This window comes from Lasioglossum baleicum, chromosome 11 (genome assembly GCF_051020765.1).
Source record: "Lasioglossum baleicum chromosome 11, iyLasBale1, whole genome shotgun sequence".
NCBI classification, from domain to species: domain Eukaryota; kingdom Metazoa; phylum Arthropoda; class Insecta; order Hymenoptera; family Halictidae; genus Lasioglossum; species Lasioglossum baleicum.
In genome coordinates, this window is record NC_134939.1 from 9,867,196 (window position 1) to 9,885,432 (window position 18,237).

Sequence of the window (18,237 nt, forward strand, 5' to 3'; positions counted from 1 at the left end):
AGACTCGTGTGAAATATCGCCGCGAATTATCATACCATCTGAAATTAAAGGGCTGAAATTTCGGGGTGGTACCGCACCGACGGTGGTGCCCGCTGGAAAATAATTTTGATGCTCACTCTGTACTTCTCTACGCGCGTTGCTACCCCCCCCCGGACCACCCCTTGGCCGCGTCGTCCACCCCGCCGACACCATCACACACCCCCGTAGCCCCCCAACCCCCGAAACCCCTCGGGCCGCAAATCCCGCGCTCTGTTCATCCTCTCCTTCCTTCCTTCCTTCCCTGCCCCCTTTTCCTTCGTTCCTAACGCAGAACAGACAGAGAGTCGAATCTACTAGTCGGCGCATAGAGGGGTTCAACCGAGTCTGGGGGCCTTGAGGGGTAGGTGAGCAGGTAGGGGGACAACGACGGTTCGGCAACCGTGACGCTGCAGAGAGAAAGAGAGAGAAACGAAAGAGAGGCCCCCGGTGGACATAGAGCAAGCCAGCAAGTGCTACTCCGATGTTCTCGAGTGCGGACCGGTCGACGCGGCTCGGCTCGGCGCGGCGGCGGCGGTGGGAAAGAAAACCGTGGTCTCGTCGGATGCGGGGGTGGCAGAGGAAAAGAGAAGAGAAAGAGACGGAAGGGCTGACACGGCCGCGAACGAGAGAGAAAGAAGGATTTCCGGCGGACAGAAGTGCGCGCTCCAGCAGAGCGAAAGGGCGCCCTCTTTGGCCGCTCGTGCGCATTCGCCTTCCTCTTCCTGCCCTCTTAGCCGGCGATCACCCCCGCGCCCAACGAGCGCTGCGCTCTCTCGCTGGCTTCTTTTTGTCTCGCGCAACGCGTCCTGCGTTTCCCCGGCACGGCGCGCGCTGCTTTTCCTGGCCACGAGCGACGATTTTTCTTTCGCAGCGTCTGCGCGGCCACGCCCTCCCGCTGCAATGGCCGCGATACCGAAATTCCTCGCGGGGGCGGCGCCCTTCCCCCCGCCGACACCCCCTCCCCCCTACCCGCAGTTTTTCCGTCTCCGTCACGCGAACCGAGCTACCCTAATTTTGGTAGCACGCGCCTCGTCTGTCTCGTCCACCGCCGTCACCCCCTCCACCATCTCCCGGGACCTTTTTTCTGTTTTTTCTGCCACTTCCCCTACTCTCCCGGTAACTACCTCTTCGCTATCCATCTCGCGACCTCTCCCGCTAGCGTCTCTCTTTCCCTTTGAAAGAGAGCGGACCACGATAACGATGAGGCGCGCCGGCCACCCCCGCTGCCACTTCTTCCTTCACTCCATGATGAGGGCGAGAGAGAGAGAGAGAGAGAGAGAGAGAGAGGGACGCTGCGCGGGGGTACGTTTTAAGAGGTCCCTCAAACAAGCTCGTGGCTACGACGCCAGCTGTCTGTGTGCATTGTACTTGGCTCGTGTAATGTGTACGTACGTCTTTGATCGAGTGTTTATACGGACTTGGTTCAGAAATCGATTGGTCTCCACGGTTAATGAGTCGCGCTGAATGCTATTGATGTTTCCGATCGATTTATGGACCGACTCGCTCCACGCCTGCGAAGAATCGCGCCGACAAATCGACCGGAACGATCGATCGCACCGTGACGTTCAAGAGCAGAGGTCTCAGAATTTTAGAGATTGCTGGAGGGTCTGTAGAAATATCGATGTAGGACTGGTAGGAGGATAGGGTATGCGATCGCGCTTTAGGCGAACTAGGCTGATTTAGCGTATCAAATTTAGGGGGGTGAACGCACTGCACTACTTGCCGTAGTCTTAGATGCTTCACTCAGAATTTTAGGGGATGTTCGTACGTCTCTGGAATTATTGATGTAGGATTGCTAGGAGGACAGAGTAGGTGATTTTAGGCGAACTGTAGATTTAGCGCTTCGAGTTTAGCGGGGTGAACGCTTTTCCCCACATCGATGCAAAGTAATTCCGTAAACCGCGACTGCAGTAGTGAATACGAATTGCTATTAAAATCGATGAACCCGTCCAGATATAAAATAACAGTCAGAGCGAGGGGTTAGTGCGGACTCGATTTAACAACTGATTATACTGACCGATTAGTGAAGTTCATCGATGTTATAAACGATAGATTTACAGGATTTAAGCGTCGGTACCTGTGGATTAGATTTTCGGGCATAATCCGTACTCGACGCGCCATGATGGCTGATAATATTCTCGACATTATTTCATATTTCTGCTACGGCAACACGCGGAGGACGAGGCTACCGCAAAAATTCCGGGACCGGAAAGAAATAATTGGAAACGGTCACCCTCCCTTAATCTTATTGGATGCCGATCGTTTAAGAATTAACCGCAGGCAATTAATTTCAGCCTGGCTTGAGACAAATGTAACAGCCTTCAATATTATTATGTTTTATAAATTATGTAATATTATTATAATATATATATAATATTATTGTGCACCATATTTGCATTAGTCGGCTCGCGTGAATCGAAACAATTATATTTCATTCATTTGTTTTAAAATTGAAATCACGGAGAGCACGGATGTTTAAGGAATGCATCGGACGAACGAGAATGAATTGGTCGATCGAACGATTGACATTAACCATGAATTTTTCATTGGAAACGCGGCGGACGAACGATCGGGAAAGATTTAACGCAGTTCCAACGAAATGTAACGATAATGAAATTAAGTAGTTCGTTCTTCATCGTCATGCGTTTCTGGTACGCATGTAAATGAGCGAATGATTAACATTAAATTCGTGGGAATATCGTGAACAGCCATCGACACGGCGCCGCGATACACCGTCAGTTGAAATTTGTCTGCGTATTTCGTCATAAAGCTGTTTCGAGTAACGTTCGCCAGCCGCATGGATTTTATTCCGCGAGCGTGCCTATATCAGAACCTCCATTTTCTGTACCGCAAGTTTCATTAATATCTAGATATTGAAATTCGAAATGCGGCGAACTTGAAACAATCGGTATTACAAAATCAAACGACTTCCTATTGGGTTTCAACAAACAAATCATTTAAAATTTTGATAATTACAAAAGCACACCTTGAATCGATTCCAATTGCTACAGAATCGAACCATTTTCTATCTTCTTATTTTCAAGAAAAAAATTTGTTAAAATTTGGCACGTACATAAGTTGAATTGATTCTGATTAAAAATTCGTGCGCGCGTCTCGTTGTTAAATTACGGACCCGTGGCGAATAAATAAATATAAAGTGGTCGCGGTTCTGTAAAAACATGTACATCTTACAAATCTTCCGGGTAATTAACATTCTTCCAGGAGGACGTTCACGAAAAAACGGGAAAAACGAAAGCCGGCCGCGGTACATTCCAGCTGATAAATGCAAATCCGTTGCATAGTCATTTCGCGAAATGTCTCGTAATTATAAGGTAATCAGAATATAAACCTACCGTGCAAAACAATAATTTAATGCGCATGGAATACGGTATTGTGTCGTGCGGCCGCGAGTCCATGACTGGGAGCAATGTAAATTGTTAATTTTAATTTGTCTACTTCGCTCGGCGCCGCCTTGATCATTTCCTGATCGAAACACGCCGGTCTACGGGCCGTGTATTACATGAAGATATTTCGAAGGTTAATTAGTTTTTTAATGCGACATATTTACACATCGCGAGTCTGTAATACTTCTACGTGGACGGTATGAAAATTATTTATAGTTTGCACCGATTTAGAAAATTATTTGACGACAAACACTTATTCTTATATAATGTTTCGTAGCACATTATTTTAATCAATTATGCTATATACTAATACATAATAGACCGTGGGGAAAAAAATGTATGACCTTGATCGACCTTGATTACCCTGAACGAAGCAGTAGCAGCAAACATAGAGAATGTTGCCAAAATAAAAATGAAGATCGATTTTCCCCTCTGCTGGCACCGGAGGGGTTGTGTAGAATGTTTTCGGCGGTACCAAAGGGAGCTAAAAAAAAGGCTGCGTCAGTGTGTCAGCCATAACCGCGAAATCTGTCGACCGATCACGGGCTCCTTTATAAAAACAAAATTGCGCCGCGAATAACCGGGCAGCATCAGCAATGAGGCGAGTGGCACCCATCGATGCCTGGCGATGGTGAAGATCGTGGTTTAATTATGTTTATCAGCGACGAGTGAAATTAACGAGATTTATCAAGAGCGGTCCGATTTGCTCTACTCCGTACAAACGTTCATAACTCCCCCGTATTACGCACGTATGAACAGCCATGAACTCCTCTGTCCCCCAGCCAGCCGCCGACCCCCGTCCACCCCCTTTTCCCTCCTGTTGGACCCCCTGACACCCCTCTGTCACCAGCTCTTGGACCCTGTAACCTGTAACACGCACGGGCGCGTGTAAAATTTAACGAAATTTAAAGGGCCGGTTTGTGAGCCTCAATAATTATGCCACAGCAGCGTAATTATCACGGAATTTCCATTAGTACGTTCAATACACGAACAAATCGCGGTACGCGCTCCCAAAATGTCAAGAAATTATACAGTCCGGGTTAATCCGGCGTTTTGTAGGCGCGACAGAATCTAAAAATGACGGGATCGCGTTACTTCCAATGATCCGACATCACAAACCCCTCGCCGCACCCCTTACGTCATTAATTTTCCCTTAATCCTTACCCGCTCCACAAAAATATTTACGTAAAAGATCTTTCTGTAATTTTTGTTCATGCTTGTTTTACCAAATATTGTTCAACACTGGTACAACTCAGAGTGTTGCAAAAGTCATGGCGCAAGCAGCAGGCTGGTGATTCTACATGCAGAAACAAGCAAATAAAAGAGAATAAGATTTCTTCGTTTAACGCTCCGTTTCTGAGAAAAATGAGTTTCAAGATCCACCAGGCTCGTGTGCCCTAGTATTCACTGTAAGTAGAATCTGTAGGCCATGGTCAGACGCACCAACGGACTCCTATTAATACACCTGAACTACTGGGAACTAAACAGCACTTTGATACACATTGATTTCTAATAATCGCAAGATTGAATATATTACGAATCTATACAATTTTTATTATGATACGTGCTGGAATAGAGAAGCTCTTTACAAAATTTCTCATGGTTATTAACTAATCGTTTCGTGCTTTCTAATGGTTTTGGTGCAATTTGCTGTGGTTCTAGCGTTCACATATTTGTCAAATTTTTCAAATGAATTTTCTCAAAAATGAAGCATAAAAAAAAAGACATTGCACCCATCTTTGAACTCATTTTCAAACTACAATTCTCATCTAGTCGTTTGCACCGTAACTTCGAGAATACCTGGAAATGAAAATTATTTTAGCCTCCCTCTTAATCCACAAGCAATTAATTGCGCTAATTTGCAAACGTATTAGAAAATACTGGACTCCCAGCCAATACACCGTCACGCTCACGATCATTCGAGCCCAAATGAATTCGTTCAAAAACGACAGAAAAACGGAGGTCCAGAATCTTCCTTTCGAGAATTCCAAAGCGGTGAGCGTCGAGAAAAACGCGAGCCGGAAGCTTCTGAAGGGCTCCGGGATCCGCGATGCGGCGATTAAGCGTACCTCGGTGTGTTTCGAATAATTGCAGCGCGATGGCGGGTCCCGCCTAATGAAGCCTCCGCTAAATTCCCCGAAATTGTTTAATCCGGGGCTCTTAAAAGTTCGGCGGACGCGCGCGGCATAAATTACGCGGCGGAATCCGCGTTGCGGCGCGGCGGTGTTTCGCGGGTCCGGTCCGCGTGTGTATCCCCGAGGTTCACGACTCGCGTTTTCGCAGCGGTTTTCGGAAGGGGTGTATGGCGGGTTCTGTGAACCGTTGGCGGGGTAACTGATCGATCGATCAGCTGCGATCGGTCGCATCGAAGTCAATGGGGACGGCGTCGTTTCGTACGTTCGACTCCTCGAAAACAGATGGCCAAGTATTCGATGTCGATACGCGGGCTGGCCGTGTTTTTCGGGTTCTCTTCTCCCCGAAAGAGAGAGAAAGAGAAAGCGAGATAGTTCTCGCGAGAGGGGAGTATCCTCCGGCAGGAAGGACGAGTTGGGAAAAAAGGTAAAAATCGGTGAACAGGTTGGTAGGGATCGAACGAAGCTTTGCGCAGGATAGTGGAGGTCTGGTGGTGGGGGTCTCTTGGATCAGGGAACGGAGGAGGGAAAAAGGCGAAGAGAAGGAAGGCTCGACCGGTTGAGGGAGCGCAGGCGTTGGGTAGCTCTATCCGCCGCGCCATGGTAGGAGAAGTTGGCAACGGGGAAAAAAGAACGGGAGAAACCGGCGCACCGATGGTATCGGGGGAAGGAAACTGAACAACGCAAGTCAATCGTGCGTCTCTTAATAGAAAAGTGGGGTCGATTTATGGGTTATAGGTAAACTGCACACTCTCATCCCTCTGTATCATCGGGCTGTCCCTCTCCTCCCGGCATCGACACCCCTTTTCTATGCCGCCTACGCCGCCGCCAGTACCGGCGACCGATCGGCCGGCAGATATCGCTCTTTCGTTTCCCATCGACGCTGTCCCCTTTTTTATCAGCCCGCGCACTCCTGATCGCTGCCCTGACCGACTGCCACGCGAGAATCCTTCCGCAGGACACAACCGATCCGGAACTGGACCTGGTCGGTTCCTTCGGAGACGTCGTAGCATCCACATCCGACCCAACGAGACGAGTCTGTGTAGCACCAACCAGCCCAGTGTAGCTCCTTTTCTAATCATCGGAGAACTAACTCCTTTGCTAACCATCTCAGACTTCAACTTTTTCGCAGTCGAGCGGCTACTACGTGCGTTTGTTTACCTTGACCGACTCGACTCGTTGGCCATAGTATAAGCGATACGTATCTGCGACTACCGGGCTCAGTGCGTCTGTGGAACGTGGTCGTTAACCCCTTGCACTACGATTTATTCGACGGTTGCAGTGAATAAATTCTTTGTCGTTCAGAATTTCTTTTAGAAGAAGGAAGTTTATATTTATTGTATACCTGATGGATATACATATATAGGCAACGACACAAAATAGAATTTTATTTTGGCTTAAGAGAAGGTAATAACACTCGGATCCCGTCGCAAGTCTGACTCCATGTTGTAGTGCAAGGGGTTAACGATCGAACCAATCGCTGGTTCATTTCTTAATTTCGATTTTACTTGAGAGCCTTCTTATCTTACGTTTGTGATAATTATTTATGTCTACGCATCATTTGAGTCTATTATATACGTTTATGACAAAATCAGCAAGTGCAATCGGAAAGAGTAGAACAATTCAAGAAATTGAAGAATGTCCATGGATCTCACATTTTTGAAGTAATTAAAGAATGGAAAAATTTCTATTTTATTCGAAATATTTACTTTGATCGAAAATCAACAGTCCACTTATAATAAATTAATCTTCTTTATATCATAATTAAAAATGCCTGTGTCTCCGGGTTTCATTAGATGCTGGTTTTAATGCACACAGATATCTAAACGACACCGTTGAGCCGAATGTGTTCCGGTGAAAGGGCTTTCCCACCTTAACACTCGCGGTGGGGTTGATTAATACCCGCGCCCCAATTTCCAATAGCCGTCGCGTTTCCGCAAATGGAGCGTGCCACGTGGCGCGTTAAAGTATTTAAAAGGCAAACAATTGAAACGTACAACAGCGAGACGAGTGTCGCTGGAACGCTGGAAAATGGTGTAGCGATACATAGAAGTAACGCTGGGGTACCTATTTCTGGCTGGACATGAAATTAAGATCTTTCCTGTACTATTTACTTGTTCATCTCTGGACGTAATAAATAACCGAATTTCGAACAGGAGTGACTGCAACGAGATGCGGATTTTATACATTTTATACAAGAAAGAATTCAAGGAATTATATTTATTTTATCTAAAATCTGATAAAATCTTTTGCATGTATACTTGTAATCGTGCATCATTCATTTTATATTATTAACTAATTTACTGGACTTCTTACACAACGAAATTTAAAATAAAAAGATTTTTTCTTTTGTAAGCTCTAGATAATATTTATTTCAGATTTATCCATGTTCCATAATTTATGTTTGTCCATTTTCAATGAAAGGTTGAAGTGAAATTCTTCCGTTTTACTGCTATTAATATAATTTTTGTCACTATGAGGCATTGTAATTAACAAAAATCTAGATATAAATATACCAGGATCGAAACCGCAATGAAAAGTGAATTCTGAATTTGTATCTTCCGTATCAATATAAAGTACAAGCGCTGTGAATTTATTGATACGAGAAATATTTTTAAATCAACGATTCGTTCGAATTCTTCGAGGGTAATGGATCAAGAAATTTATATTTTCGTCATACATTGAATTGACAAATATTTCCCATTTTTAACGCCTTATTAAAAATTGATTTGCAGACCTTGTAGTAACTGATGCGAATTGTAATATTTAAATGCATACTAATAATTATTTGACTATTTATTTTCGTAACTCATCCCTATTAACATTTAATTATTAGAGTGTGGATTTTATGCTTGTAGATAATTTTTATTTAGCATAAAGATCTAACTTATTCTGTATTTCATAATCGAATGGAATTCCAATTCTCGACATTACATAAACTGATTTCTTCTTTCATCAGAGATTACAAGAACTACAGTAACAGCAACTGACGTTGGAAATAACAACTTGTCTATTTGGTGGCGTTAGCTGCCCACAACAATTCCCAACCGACAGAAGATTATGTTTCTGCGTTCATAGAAATATTCCTCGATGAATCGGAACGATCGAATGACACGTAGGCTGGCCAGTCATGAAACGAACATTTCCATCGATGCCGGATGTAACCAGTAACGTGTACACATAATTCCCAAAAATACGTCTATCAGCAGATACGCGCGGCATGTACCGGCCACCTACAAACATTAGTGATAATTACAATTATTGCTAATTGATGTATACGCAGAATTATATCATTCTGATTGATCCGTTCCGCATCAAAGGGGCGGTCATGAATGAATAACAAAAACGGTTGTGGGCAGGAAGTGGGTAGGGGGGGGTGATACAGAATCGGGAGAGGTGCGGGGTAGATGAAATACATGCGGATGTGTTCCGTTGTCACGGAAGAATCCTGACGAAACATAAATAATCAGGTTGGACGCGGGTAATCGAATTAATGACAATTCCAGCACGCCTCCCGTTAGAATCGCGTTATCATCGGCAGTGATCAACGTATCAACCGGTTTCTAATTTCGTATGCAAATCTGTCAGGACCGACTAATTGAATTGAACGTGAACGGGATCTATCTACGCGATCGTTTCGCATCTCCAAAGCCCGGAAGAGAACAACCGCGCGATGGCATTATCGACGTGAAAGATGAGGAAAAAAATTCGCGAGAAAGAATGGACCGAGAACCAGTTTAGGCTCTCGACAAAACTGGAAAGCGTCCGCCGAAATGAACACGGTTGATTCTAGCATAAACTACGAGAGGCGTGGCGTGACTCGTTGCTAATTAAAATAATCCGGTGGGACAGGGAAGTCGGTTGTAGCCGGAGAGGATAGAGAAGGTCGAAGGAAATCGGTAGTAGTCGATCGGCCGATAGCCTCTCGGCCTTGGCGCGCCGTCCGGAGACTAATAACCCGATTTCCTGTAAATTTCGTCCCGGCCGACATTCTTTTTTACCTAGGAAATAACCAGTTTAATCAGGGACGGCTTCCTTCCCGTGCTATTTGCACGAAATTTCGGAGTTTCGAGCCCGCGCGATACATGTGGGTGGCACAGCTGCGCCGAATGCCTGCTAAAATTAGGATCGGCGATGGTGTGCGTGTGTGCGGACGCGTTCACGGCCCAGAGAGTGAGAGCGAGTCGGCTAGCAAGGTAGCTACGCGAGCGAGGAAGCTAGCCCACCAGCAAAAGCTCGTGTGCGTTCGTGAGCTTTTGCGCTCTCTCGGCCGTGCTTGGCCTCTCGTTTACCCCCTTCCGCCCCTTCGCCGACCACCCTCTCCGGCGTCCACCCCCGTTTCAACCCCCCCGACCCCCTCGCACCACCCCTGGCATCACCCGGTTTCACCCCCCTCGCTCGTCCTACCGCGTGCCATCCTTTCCGGCCACCACCCTCTACGTGTGTGTCTCTCGGTCTCGCTTCCACCCTCCGGCTGCGTGGTTTTTTTTCTCATGTGCGCGCACGAAGGTCGGTAGCTCTCTGCCGGCTAGGCGAGAGGAGACCGAGAGAGAGAGAGGAGAGAAAACGGCCGAGAGAGAGAAAAGCCTCGGCTGGGAAAGAGAGGAGGCAGGAGCCAGGAGAGCCGAGAGGGTCGATAGGTGGGCACCGACCACCCCAAAAGTCCGCGCGCACCGCCGCCACCGGCCACCGTTTCTCCTCCGCCTCCTCCTCTTCAACCTCTCGTCGTCGTCGTCGCCGTCGTCGTCGACGACGTCCTCTCTGTCTCCTCTCTTGCCCCCTTGAACCAAGGGTCGGCGGGGGGTGGCGACAGCCGCTTTATAAATATCTACCGGGGAACGTTAAACAGTTCGCTAGTTACTAATGAAAAAAGAAATTACGCCTGATATTGTATTAGACGGCGGCGACCTTACACGATGCTACCAACCCTGCAAACCCAACACCCAGCTCTGCTTATTCCCTATTCGATTCTGGATACTATCCTGCAATAGTCAACCATTTTTTAAACTTTCGATCTGTAATCAATGGAGGATTTTTATGGAAATTGAGGGTGAGGACCGCTGCTTTGGAAAATGCTCAGATCCGTTTTAAGGGGTGTTCTCCCTGCAGAATTTTCTTCGGCTCCGTTATTTTCTTGGTATACCATTTTTGGAAAGTCTCGATTTTTATTCGTTGATGAACGCAGGAGTTTTACGGAAATTTTCGTGAACGTTTTGGAAAAATGCACAGGTCCGCTTTAAAGCATGCTCGCCATGTATGCTGCGCTCGTACGAAGGCGTGTACAGTGTTAAAGGTTACCAGAATTTTTAGTTCACCGACTCCTGAAAGCTAGGAAACCGCTAGTGAATAAACTTTATCTGATTAGGATTTCTTAATCCTTAACAATTTCACAGAAGAAAAAATATACGTGTCATGTACGGGGTGGCCCGGAAGTCGCTGGACCATTTCTAAATGAAATCCACTCGCGATGCCAAATGTTCGAGAATAATAAAATTCAATTGTACCTGATTATACATTTTTTCAATTATTATTGATTTTTGTGTTCCTAGACAATAATAGATTAGTTACATTTGAGACATTAAAATATGCAAACTATAAAGTGCAACATGATTGAATATCGTGAAACACCCGGATTATAAATTAATTGAACATCGACAACTTTTATACATTGTATTCATTGTACAACCAGTTGAGGAATGAATATTTCGCAGACTCAACTGTCAATGAGCGTCACTGAACGTGATGCAATTGAATTCCGGAAATATAAATGTCCCAATTTCCCTAACAATGCACAAGGGTTAATTCTCCGCAGGAAGACACGAGGAAATCCTTATTAGCGGTCTCGTTCGTTTTGCATGGAGATCGATGGACGTCGGACGATTACAAATTTTTTCTACCTCTCCCCCGATCCCGACGATTAAACGCGTAATTTGTTTCTTGTTTGTAGCGCGTCGAAACGATTCGCTTTCTACCGTGCACCGTCTCGTTCGCGGAATTTATTACCCGCCTCTACAAAGGACAAATCTGTTTTCGAAATTCGCAGGGATAATGAAATTACTCGCGAGCGTACGCGCGCGCGCGTCTGCGACAGAGGAACGAGAGGAGAGAGAAAGAGAGACAGAGAGGAGAGAAACGGGCGTCTCTTATGCGAGATCAAATTCCCTATTTTTCTGGGGCTAAAGTCTCTGGAGTGCGTCGCGTGTGCAAATAAATCGCGAGGAGCGAAGATGCGCGAGCGCGAGCGATCAATATTTCCTTTGAAAATTCGCCGGGCACTCGATTCACCGCCATATATACCTTTTTTTTCATACTTAATGAACGCGCGCGAGGCACCTACTCGTTACCGTGATAATGCAATTAAAACGCTTACGTTGAATAATAAATATTTGCATGAATAAGTAAGTATCGAACAAAACGAGATTATTGCCGGTTATCGCCACTCTTACGTGTAACCCCCCACCACCGCCCCCACCTTCGGCCTCCGATAATCGGAGCCGCCACGTTCCCGCCTGTTAACATTTATCAAGGAAGACGTTAAACACGAATATCGACGACCCTATGCAAATTTCTTCCACGCGTTTTTTCGGCCTTGTACGCGCTGGAATTATTTTTTGGTTTGTCAAACTCATGCATACGTTCATTGAAAAATGAGGGTATTTTTTAGAACATCGATAATTCGTATGAACAACCAAAACGTATAGATAATGTTCAAACTGTTTAACATTTTTGTACAACGTATTATTTTGAATGCATAAATTGTTATTATTTAACGTACGAGACAAGAGTAAATTTTTGCTCGTGATCATGTTGAAGACGTAAGTATGGAAGAATGAAAGTAGAGACTCTCTCAATCGGACAATGTTGTCGATCGCAAATTACGCCGATGCTTGAGAGGGTGAACGACCCCGCAAAGGAGCCTCGATTCCGGTTTCTCGCGTTTCAAAGCGAAATGCGCGCAGCAAGCTAACGTTTCGTGTCCTGCAGGAGTTGTCCCTGTGTGAACATCAACTCCTGGGGCGCTGGCTGACGTCCGAGATTTAGAAGCCGCAAAATAACAAAAGCTTAAACAATTTCCGGCTACAAAAGCGGAGCCATTCCCGCGGCCGACGTCGCGTCATTGTTTGGCTCTGCTCGGGAACGGGGTTGAACGCCTCGTACGCCGACAGGATGCAAGGGGGCGCGTTCATACGTCGTAGACGCGATATCGCTTTAAGGGGGCATTCTCGTGTGGAAGGGTCAAAAATCGATTTTTTAAAAAAATATTTTGATTAATGTAGAACTTTATAAATGCTTTCCTACAATTTTTAAATATGTATTTATTGTAAGCGAAATACTACCAAGTAATAAGTAATTAAAAGTAAAAAAAATTTTTCCGCGTAACGAAAGGCGAAAAAATTTTGAAAAAAATTCATGAAAATTGTTAAATTTTCCAGCGTTTTGTACATGGGGCTGCCCTCTTAACAGGCACCGCAGCTCGGTGTCCTATTAAGAAGAAGCGTCCTCGACCTCCCGCCATACGAGCTTCTGAAATATTTCGGTGGACATTTTCATAATGGCCCCCGGACCAACAGTTTTCACGGTGAAAAATCATGCGGGTCGTTCGCGGAACGTTTTTACAGACATTTTGGATACCCGCTGAAAGAGAATCCAGAATGGCGTCGTTGCGTGTTCAAGCGGTCGACGCGAGAAGTCGCGGATGTTCATGCATATACAATAGTTACGGGCCCCGCGACCGAAAATTCAATTGGGAATATTATTTACTCGGAGAGCACGAAAATCCTTCTACACTTGTATTCAGAAATTATACAAAGGAGCAAATTTATGTTGAGCTTGGGTTCCGTCTTAGAGATTTTGATCTTGGTAGAGTCATTTACAAAGGACTTGGGTCCAAAAGTTACTAGGCCATTTAAAATTCGAATCTGCTTACAAAAGAATAAATGTGAATTTTTAATAAATGAAAGGGTTATTCCAGTTTTTAATTTTCATTAAAACATTATTGATTCCGACGTGGGGGTTCACTCTAATCCGTTATTCAAAGCTCATCTAAAGCTAGATTTCAGAAGATTTCATTAACGCTCTCTATATTATAGAAGAATTAACTGAAGCAAAATATGACAATGTTTCTAATAATTAATGAAGTGCCAGTTTAGTAATAAATTATCTATATTTGAATAATGATTAACTAAACGCTGTAATTGTAATAATTATAATGATAATTATGATGTAATTAATATTAATCGTACCGGTGAAATGAATGCATCGCCAGTTCAGACTTCATTATGATCGAGAACATGTTCGACGAGTGTAAAGATTGGCCAATGTACGCAAATCCGTTTCCTATTATTTAATTCTGAGACTCGGTTTACTTAAAATTCAGCGTAACAATTACACTGTAACTTAAGAAATCAAGATTATTATATTTAAATATCTATATTTAACATAAATAAGAAATCAAAATTTTTAACCAGATCACTGTAACAATTTTGAGTTACTATATTCGATAAATCAGAGCCAAACATAAATAAAATCGCTTCGACAATTCAATCCCTGAAGCCTTACATCGAACAGACAATAAATACTCGAAGAGTGCTCCAATTAACGACACAACACACGACAATTAAGCATCGTTCAACAAGTTACACGCGCATTAATCACAATATCCGGTGAATTCTCCAAAAATTACCCAATTTATTCGATATCCCGCGCATTCTGCGGAACGCTTAATCGAAAATTACGCTTAACAAGCCTCATTTATTTCACTCGGCAAGTACCAAATACTTTCAATACCATTCGCACTCGGTTCTCTCTCATTCACCGACTAAAAGCCAGCAAGTGGAACAGAGAACATAGGATGATCCCCAAATTCACCTAGCAGAATCATCAAGAGAAAACCGAAACAGCGAACGAGATCCTCCTAAATTCATCGACCATCATCAGGAAGAGGACGACTCTCCCAAATTCGCCAAGTAAAATAGTCGGGAGGAAAGATGGACAGCAGAGGACCCACCCAAATTTACCAAGCAGAATCGCCAAAAGAGAAGGAGAACAGGATATAGGATTCGGGAAGGTCGATCCTGTCGCCTAGTCCAAACAGGGGTAGCAAAGGAAGCCGGGTCGATCTCGGTGCGCAGAAATATCAAAGGGTCCCCGAAGGGAAAGACGAAGGTTGGCGAGATCGTGTGGATGGTCTCGTAGGTTTAAGTTTCGCAGGTGTGGTGGGCGGCATTGGGCGAGGAGGCAAGGCAAGTCGAGTATTCACGGCAGTGTCATTGGCAGGGTAGTGGTGGTGGTAGCGTCGGTGGTAGTGGTGGTTCGGGCGACGGTTATCAAAATTGCGCGTGCCATTATAATTTTAAAGCCGGCTTTCCTCGCAGCAGCGTCGCCTGGTCGTTGGACCGCAGGGGGTGGCAGAGGGAGTTCTGGCAGTGGGCAAAAGAGGAGGTGGAACGGAACGGCATGGAACGAGTATATACGGAACAGGACAGAACAGAACGGAACAGAGAACAGGAGAGGACCAGAAAGAGAGCGGAGGCAGAGGGTGGCCTGGGTGGCTCGGAAGAAGTGGAAGAGGAAGAGCGAAAGAGGTGGGCGAAGCGAAGGGAGGCAGGCGGAGAGGGTAGAGAGGGTGTTCGGCGGGTCCGTGCACGCTGGGGATTGAAGTTCGGGACGGAAAGGGGGTGGACGAGAGAGCAAGAGAAGGGTCGATGGGGGTGGGTCATTTATTTCCCACCCGCACGGCATAATTTATCGCGAGGATTTTCGCGAGAGCACGCAGAGAGCACCGTGATAGAGGAAGAGTTAGGTAGGCGAGAGGAGAGAGAAAAGTAGCAAAAGGGAGGGCCGGGATACAGAGGAAGGGTGGAAAAAGGGTGGTCTGCCAGTGGCGGCGGCCACGGTACAGCCGCCGCCGCTGTGCTACGGCAGCAACTCGCTCGAGGCATCAAGAAACCGATGTAAATGGAGGCAAAGTACGAATCCTACGAATCCCGAGTTCCCCGTGTCCTCGTCTTTGATAAAAGGACCCCCCGATTCACAACCGTCTGCGGATTTTACACGCAAATTTCGTGTTACGGTCTCGCGCTCGGATAATTTCCCCACATGAATTACAACGATTTCTTCTCATTTTTTGTCTATTTATTAGGAATATTAGCCAGGAGTCTGATTATCAAGAATGATTATTTTACAATGGATAAAGAACCAGGAAAAAATGTTTTGAGACGATGTTATACCCTTCAGATGACCTTCAGATTAGTATTTCCTCCAATTTTTGGCCTTTTTGCGAATAATAATTTGTCCTAAGCCGATGGGTTGATTGCTTTACTATTTAAAAAGACCAACAAAAAAATGCTGGAAGAGAATAACATAACCTTGAAATGACCTTCGGAGTAGGCTAATGTTCCTGCATGAATTACACAATTTCTTATAATCTTTTGCCTTCTTAGGGGTAATAAAATTGTAGAAAAGTTTAGGTGGCTCGCTGTGTACATTGAAGGGATGCCAGACAAAACAGTTGAAGACGGATTGATGGCGACACGATTGGTTGTTGACACAACATCGTGTCCAGCTGACACGTCGGACGGAGCGTTACATCGACCTGTTATTTAAATAGGAAGCACACTTTAAACAAATAGATCCGTACTTCTCGTCTGGGCTAGTAGACGGCGACGGAATTGTACATCGGTCTGGCGTAATACGCGTATTTGCTTTGTCTCGTTATGGAACGGGCGGACTTCATAATGAATGCCAGATGTATTTCGCGATTAGAATCGGACAAGGGAAGCGGGAACGAATTTTCATCGTAAAATACACAGGAGCTTTGGCCGAGAGCGCGGGGCGTATCAACGCGTTTACACGTTACAGCCACGACACGGCGTTGGCCCTGTGTAACGATTTACGCGTGAAATTTTCATGAATGCGAAACATAATTCGCCGAAATAAAGAATTAATTATTGTTATTGCGTGTTTAACGCGTGCGCTCGTATTACACGGATATTGAATATTTAGCGTTAACTTTTAAACGGGGGAAGAGGGGGAGAGGGGCGCCCGGTGCTGTCCTTTCCCCGCTTTTGATCGCCCGGACTACATCTTTTATTTACGAGCCGCCATAAAGATAAATATTACAACAAAACTGCGAACAGCAGTCGAGACAATCGGAAAAAATTCGTACCGGCGAAATTTCGCGGACGCTCCGATTAGAATTATAACGCGCCGTAGAGACGCGCGCCGGAGACCTTCAATTAGGTATGAAACGGAATTTCGCGGGGAAATGATAGCCGACAGAAAAACCAGTCTCGCCCGCGGCTATTTATCCTACAATCGATTACTTATATGTTATTGTTCCATTATCAAAGGATGAACCGAGCGGTGTTTATATTTGAAAAATACTCGGATACGTCGTCTCTCGCCGGACATCTTTTGTTTTCCCAGCGCCGCCGCGCCGTCTTCTTTTTGCCCGGAAAAATCTGCGATTCGAAAATTCGACCCGACCTAACCCTTCGCGGAAGAACGCGCAATATCACATACAATGTTAAACCAGTTTTTATTATCCTGTGATGACAGTTTGAAAAAATTGATTGTACAAGATCAAATTATTGAGCATTAGGCACCTTCTATGCATTATTGTTTGCTTTTCAGAATTTCAAGACACAACTGAGTCGTCTAATGATGTCGATTGTTCAGAGAGAACGCGATAAATGGGCGTCGTCCTTGAAGAGCTAAACGCAGCATGTCTTCCTTCATTTAACTGTTATACTTAGCTCTTCAGTAATTAATCTTGTTTAACATGAACTATGGGTATGTTGGAGCCATTGAAAAATATAGAACATCTGGTCCGGTTAATCGTTCTATCGGTGATCGGTCGTCAGATTAAAGGTGCTCGTGATTAGTACCGGGACAGCTACTTAAGACACGGATCGAGGCGGATGAAACGTGGCCCGGTCTATGATACGCGCTATCGATTAGAAACGGATTACTCTTCGTCTCCGATATACCCTGACACAGTTTAAAGCCAAGACCATGTGACACCCCCGACCGCGTGACACTATCATTCATACATGTCCGTCCATACATCGAATCCTTCTCATCTGTATATCGATCAGCGTCCACGCCGCGACCGAAGAGCCACGGGGGTAGCCATAGAGGTGGGGAGACCGGCGGCAGAGAAAGGTAGCAAAACACGCGGAGGGCCGAGCCTCGTAACAAAATTCCCGGAGGCTGTGTCGAGGTTAAGAGAAAAAAATCGGGACCGTCTTGAGGGGCTGAAGGGGGTGTACGGATAAGAGAAAGGGCGACAAAGCTTGAAGGGGGTTTGCCGCCACGGCGGACACACCGCACGGGGTTTCGAATCGATCCGAGGGAGCCTTGAAAGTCTAAGGCAGGTTATTTCGAAATTGATCCCAAACTCAGCGCCATCGTTCGCGGAAAAGTTGCGTACTGCGCACACCCCTAACGCTGCCCCTCTTTACCACCTCTTTTCTGATACCCCTACGTTGCTGAGGATGATGAGACGCGCGGGGGTTGACGGGGGGACAAAGGGGCACGGGGGTGCCAGCACGGAAAGCTACACTTGTGCGACCTCAGAGGGGAAAAATACACGCTGAAGTGCGCGCGGGTCGCGAGGGCGGCGGTGCTGACGATGTCGCTGCCGATGGTGGTGGCTATCAAGCCGGTGGTGGTGGAAAGGT

The 18,237-nt window shown here is 45.7% G+C and overlaps 1 protein-coding gene and 1 long non-coding RNA gene across 4 annotated transcripts in view; one reads left to right on the top strand and one right to left on the bottom strand.

Moving 5' to 3' along the window:
• LOC143213237 (uncharacterized) overlaps window positions 1-18,237 on the top strand; it is a 183,731-nt gene that overhangs the window by 84,452 nt on the left and 81,042 nt on the right. The gene's annotated exons all lie outside the window — the stretch shown is intronic.
• Window positions 1-18,237, bottom strand: part of LOC143213238 (uncharacterized) — a 48,395-nt gene that overhangs the window by 4,227 nt on the left and 25,931 nt on the right. The gene's annotated exons all lie outside the window — the stretch shown is intronic.